A 5,833-nucleotide genomic window follows, 5' to 3' on the forward strand; every position below is an offset into this window, starting at 1 on the left:
AGATGATATAATGAAAAGAAAACCCTCCTCAACTGGAATTGAGAGCCAGATATTTACCAGTTGAGGTTCTTTGTCAAGGGTACAATTATATGTATCAGTTTCTTTGGATGGCAAAGAAGTATGAATGGGTGGCTTAGAATGACATGGTGCAACAGAATGCTCTACAAAGGAATGAAAAGATAGGGCTCTTAACCCTAGCCCCAGATATTCTGATAAGCAAACATGAAGTAAGAATCAAGATTCTACATTTTCAAACAAGGACCATGGGTGGCTTTGTTGCCAGAGATTCTATACTGTTAGCCACTTAAGATCAATGAGTTTAATTGCCCTTCACTTTTAGAAGTTATTGAAAAGTTGAAAAGGTATATAGCTGGTGGAGCCTTGCCTTTCCTCAGACCACAAAGCTCATAATGAGTAATACCCTAGACATAGCTGGTTAAAAGGGCACCATCCGAACTCTGTAGGGGCTTCCATCTTTTCTACCTAGCTGTGTTAAACATTCTTCTGTTGTGAACATCTCTCTTCCCTTCCTTTTCCTTCACAACACCTTTCAAGTAATAAGTAAGGATCTTTGTACTGCACATCCTTCAAATTATGATTTGTTGAGTGGCCCAACTGGCAGACCTTTCAAGAAGCCTTCCCTAGTTTTTCAGTATTTTCTGTATCCTTACTTCTACTCAAGGGTGACTATTCTGTTATGTTTATAATACAGTTAGTTCACTTATCACAGTACCCACAAGGCTGAGCCATCTTGTTCTCAGCATGTTCCTCATACATCATGCATATACAACACAAACTTACATAACAAAAAATAACATATAACCCACTTAAGGCAAATATGGTTTGAAGAACCTAGTATCTCTCAACTGTAAAGGATTCTAAACTTCCCTCAACTTGGATAAGTTCTGTTTTTCAGATGTCAATATTTTGAAATTTCTCCTCTTATTTAGGCAGGATTTGTGGCAATTCATCTTTCCTGAAACAGCAGGAATGTATCATTTTGCTCTATTACACGTACATCTTGAAGTAAGATTTTCTTTTAAATTTATTTCAATCAGTAGGCCTGATTCCATCAGAGACTTCATTTTAAGTTGTTATTTTATCCTCTGATCAGAATAACAACTAACTCTGTAAAGTAAAATGTTCAAAGATGATAGTCATGTCTATTGGCACTGTATTAAAATGCAAAAACAATGCAAACTAGAAGAGGCTGCCAGATAATCTGGATCATTCTTTGAGTCCTGGAGAAAAAGTCAAATGATTCATTTTGTCTGTAGCAAGGCATTGCAAGTCTGTGTGCATACTGTTTGAAAGGAAGCTCGCTGCAAAAGTGAGCCATGGCATATTCATTCTGCTTGCTCTGTGGCTTCATGAGAACACCCACTGCCTTATTCTAGCATTTTCAAAAATAAGCTTACTTTTAAAATATTTGAATCATGCAAATGACTTCAGGACCATTCTGGGTTTGTGAGAAACCCCATCCTACCTTGCTAGCTTTATTCTGCCCTGATAGGCCTTCCACACCTCACAATAAGCCTTAGGTATTTATTTTGCTTGGCTTACTTGTGGGTAGTGATTGCCTTTGAATTCTCCCTTTTCCTGAGATTAGCTTCAACTACTAGAGTCTGTCCAGTTCTTTGCTTTTTTACAGAATTCAGATATAAAGCTTCATATTTTACCCTCCTCTCACTATGTTGTCTGGCCTTGTCACCTCTGTCTGGCTCTAACTCTTTCAGTTTCCTTTACCACACTACAGTCCACCTTCATTGGACTCTTTGCTGTTCTCATCCCACCAAGCACACTCCTGACTTAGGATCACTGCCCTCGCTCTGCTCTCAGTTCCCACTGAAATCAGCATAGCATGCTCCCTTGCTTCCTTTAGATCTTATGTTTATTTTGCTTTTAAGAAGGTAGGGATACAGTTGAGGACCTTGTGCATGCTGAGTAAGCACTACCACTGACCTATATCTTCAGACCCACTTAGGTTTTTATTCCTATTCTACCCAAGGAAGCTATATTCTCTATTTCTTTATTTTGCTTTATTCTTTTTGTTCCATAGCACTTATCAACTCTCTGGCATATGATATATGTAATTGTTTTCACATGTTATGTGTGAACAGTGATTTTTTTTTCTTTGTTGCTTGTATCTTAGCACCTAAAACAGTGTTAATCTTTGTTAAATTAATGATGAGGAAATAAGCAAACAAATTTTGGAAAGGGTATGTAACAATGTTTCTGAGGTTTTAAAATAACATGTAAACTATGTCTTGAGATATATTGCTATCCAAAGAAACTGATACACATAATTGTACCCTTGACAAGGGACCTCTTAATTTGAGTTGAGGGGTATTTTCTTTTCATTATATCATCTTCAACCTACTATCTAATTTATTTGTGCTTGAACTTTAAAAATATGTTTATTTTTTGAAAATTAATGTGAAAATACTATATCATATTATACTAATAAGTTTTATACCTTGCAACACTTATATCTTTTTTGTGAGCAAAAATATTCATAAAAATATAATATAAATATAAGAATATTCAAAGGAAATATAACCAAATGCTAACATTTTTCTCGATAAAATGAAATTATTATTCTTTTTTCCACCTTTTCTCCTCCAAGTTTGGATTCTCTAAAATAAGCAGTTATTTCATGATTAAAATAACATGTCTTTATTTAATATGGAATATAGTTAAAACAGATATGCTCAGAACTATTAGTGACCTGCAAAGAAACATTAAAGCCACTGATAAATTGTTTTCAGTCATATTTAATAATGTCCATCATCTTTTACCTCTTAGGTAACATGGAGGACTCAATAATCTCTGATCCTGTTTGATATCTGAACTTGTCCTTTTATCATCAATCTTTGCTCTACTTTTCTTTTGAAAATTAAGTCATCAGAAACTGACTCAGAGGCAAAAGAATTTCAATTTACGGGATGAAAGGAAATCACAGAGGGAGGGGCAATGTGTATTCACTTTAAATTTCTGTAAATCTTCTTGGTGAAAAAAATTAAAAGAAAGCTTTAAATTCTTAGTCCAAGGTTTTAAAATGGATGAATATTGCCCCGTCCAGCAGGGAGTTGAACAAGGACCCAAGGGGAAGCTAACCTGAGTCAAAAAAGGCAAACAGACAAAAGAAGGAGACCATGCTAGGTGTTTGTCAAGGCCTCGAGATTTTATTTTTACATGTAGGTTTATATAGGGTTGTAGGGGAAGGGGACGTTGTCAGGGCAAGGAGTTGTAGGGGGAAGGGGACGTAGTTAGGGCAAAGATCACAGAGTTACTACTGGTTAAGCCGCAATGCCTTTGTTTCTTCATCAGCTACCGGCAGCATGGGGGAGTAATCAGCCAAGCGTGCAATCCCTTTGTTTCTGGTGGTTGAATATTAATTAGGTGAGGAAGTAGAAACTTAACTTGATATATGGCAGTCTTTGTTTCTGGTAGTTTAATATTAGGTGAGGAAGTAGAAACTTAACTTGCTATATGGCAGTCTCTGTTAACATGGACGAGGTTTGGTTCATAGCTCCCAACATCTCCTCCCTTCTTTTATAAAAAAAGAGGGGGAGGCCAGCTTTGCAGTGGTGGGCATTAGCCAACTGGGTGAGTAGGGACCTGACTCCTCCTGTGGGATGTCTTTTTCCCACAATCTTTGGCCCTTGGTACCTTTTGGGGAGGGGAGGCAGTGCCTATGTGGCCAGAGAGTGAGGCACGGCCTTAGTGATAACAGTTATGGTACCAACTTCCATGCAAGTCAGGTTTTTCTCTCAGGGAAACCAGAAGTGGTCAGAAAGGGAGCTTCCCTTGCTGTGCTTTGTCTCGTACCCATATTGGTGCCTATATCGCATTCACTTTATTGTGAGCCGATATGCATAGGTCTGGATTCTATACACCTCCTGTAGGAGGGGTAGCTATTTGGCCATGAGTGGTAGACCGCAGCGAAAGCAGAGGTGTAGAGGACAGCTATATAGTAAATAGGTTCAGAATGTAAGATCAAGGGAGAGTGACAGCTGCAGGTGGTAGGTCTTCAGTGGCAATGCCTCGCCTCGATCTGCCAGCTCCAACCTGTGATAATGGGCCTGTAAAGGCTGCATCTTAATGGCTTTCATCTGTTGATGTACAAAAGACATGATTTTAATTGTAATAATGGGTCCAATTGTGAGTAAGAGGATTAAGATAAGTAGAGGTCCTTCCAGCTTTGTCGTGTTAGGGAAAAAAGGAGATTCTCTCAGGGAAGTGTTTCTTCCCTGGATATGTGAGATGTCACTGGAGGATCATCAGCTTGTTTTACAAGTCTCTCTGGAAGCCATCTCGCAGCATTTTCTTTGGTGTAAAACAAGCATACTGATCCTGGGCCCCAAATGAGTGCTGGGTTTGTGCCATTCCATTTTAAGGTTAAAGGATCTTTCCACGTGGCTTTGGCAAAGGTACTTTTTGTATTTGTGTACCAATAGTGGTCAGCAGCTGAATTTCCCTGAGTATCGAGGGTTAAAAAGTTTAGGAAAAACAAGGCATGATGAAGGATATTTCTTGGAGAACCTTTTATGGGATATAAACCCCAGTTTTTAACTTTTTGAGGGTATGTTTAATAGTGTGTGTGTGTGTGTGTGTGTGTGTGTGTGTGTGTGTGTGTATTTCAGATGAGGACCATTGTTTGAGCATGAGGCTGTACCCTAAAGTAGGGAATATATCTTAAGAGTTAATTTTGTTATAGGCACTGGACTTAAGATGCAAAAACGGAGACAGTTACTTTACGTACAATAGAGCAGAATCTGGTCTTTTCTGAGCCAAAATAGTTAACTAAATATTAATATAACCCTTGACAAATTTTTTTTGAAAGAAAAAATATTGACAACCAATGATTTTGGCTTAAACTTGATAGCTATTGATTTTATGTACCACAGAAATTTTTATAAACATAAAACAATTTTATGTTTTACCCATGACTTAAATTTGATAAAAATTAAACAAGCTATCCCAACATATTTTAGCCTGAAAAAAAAATTTTTTTTACATCCACACACCTTTATTTATGTACTTTAACATTCTGATCTAAGTATCACTCAGAAGGCATTTTAAACAAATAATCATTGGAAAATTCCTTCCCAGTTCCTCAATCAATTCATCTCACCCCATCATTAGTTATATTCCCTCTTTTTTTTTTTTAATTCCTCCAAGGGGGTGCACTGTTCCTAGAGGTATTGCAATACCAGGTCGGTGTGTGGAGTGGATGGAGAAAGCTCTTATTCTAACTCCAAGTTCCAAAAATCCATTTAATATATTGTCCTCAGATAGAGGATGTATCATATATTAAACTGATAAGAACAGATACTATACTTGATCTTACCCAAAAGGCTGAGAAGTGATTAATTATCTTTCTTATAAGGCTATTAAAAAATTAAACCAAATTGATTAGTCCTATTACTAACAAGAAAGTAGTCTTAACACAATTTTATGTCATTAATACAAATAACACACTTGGAAATGATTTTATTAGAAGTAACTAAGGCAAATTGTGTTGTTATCTTGAGGCAGGCTGGCTTAGAAGTCAGATCAGTTGCCTCCTCCTCTTAAGTAACAGGACATTACCATCTTTTTAAAAAAATATCTGACAAATTATAAGTTACCTCTTTAGAGGAAGTTTTGTTGTTTTAAATAATCCTCTATGTAAGGTGAAGTTGGCCTAAAACAAATATCTGGCAAATTCACTCCTGTAAAAGACATTTAACTTTTCTTTTTTAATTTCTATGCTTAGGTCTTTGATTTCCTTGAAATCATTCTCTAGAAGAGAAAGGGGTGTCACCTGCATCCGTCTCATCTCTTTAGT

At 36.9% G+C, this 5,833-nt stretch overlaps 1 non-coding gene across 1 annotated transcript; it reads right to left on the reverse strand.

Moving 5' to 3' along the window:
• Nucleotides 1-5,182: 5,182 nt before the first annotated feature.
• LOC123458021 lies at nt 5,183-5,373 on the reverse strand. The gene has a single exon (XR_006635356.1). It is a non-coding gene; the product is annotated as a U2 spliceosomal RNA (small nuclear RNA).
• Between the last annotated feature and the right edge of the window lie 460 nt (nt 5,374-5,833).

Source organism: Jaculus jaculus, chromosome 1, assembly GCF_020740685.1.
Source record: "Jaculus jaculus isolate mJacJac1 chromosome 1, mJacJac1.mat.Y.cur, whole genome shotgun sequence".
NCBI classification, from domain to species: domain Eukaryota; kingdom Metazoa; phylum Chordata; class Mammalia; order Rodentia; family Dipodidae; genus Jaculus; species Jaculus jaculus.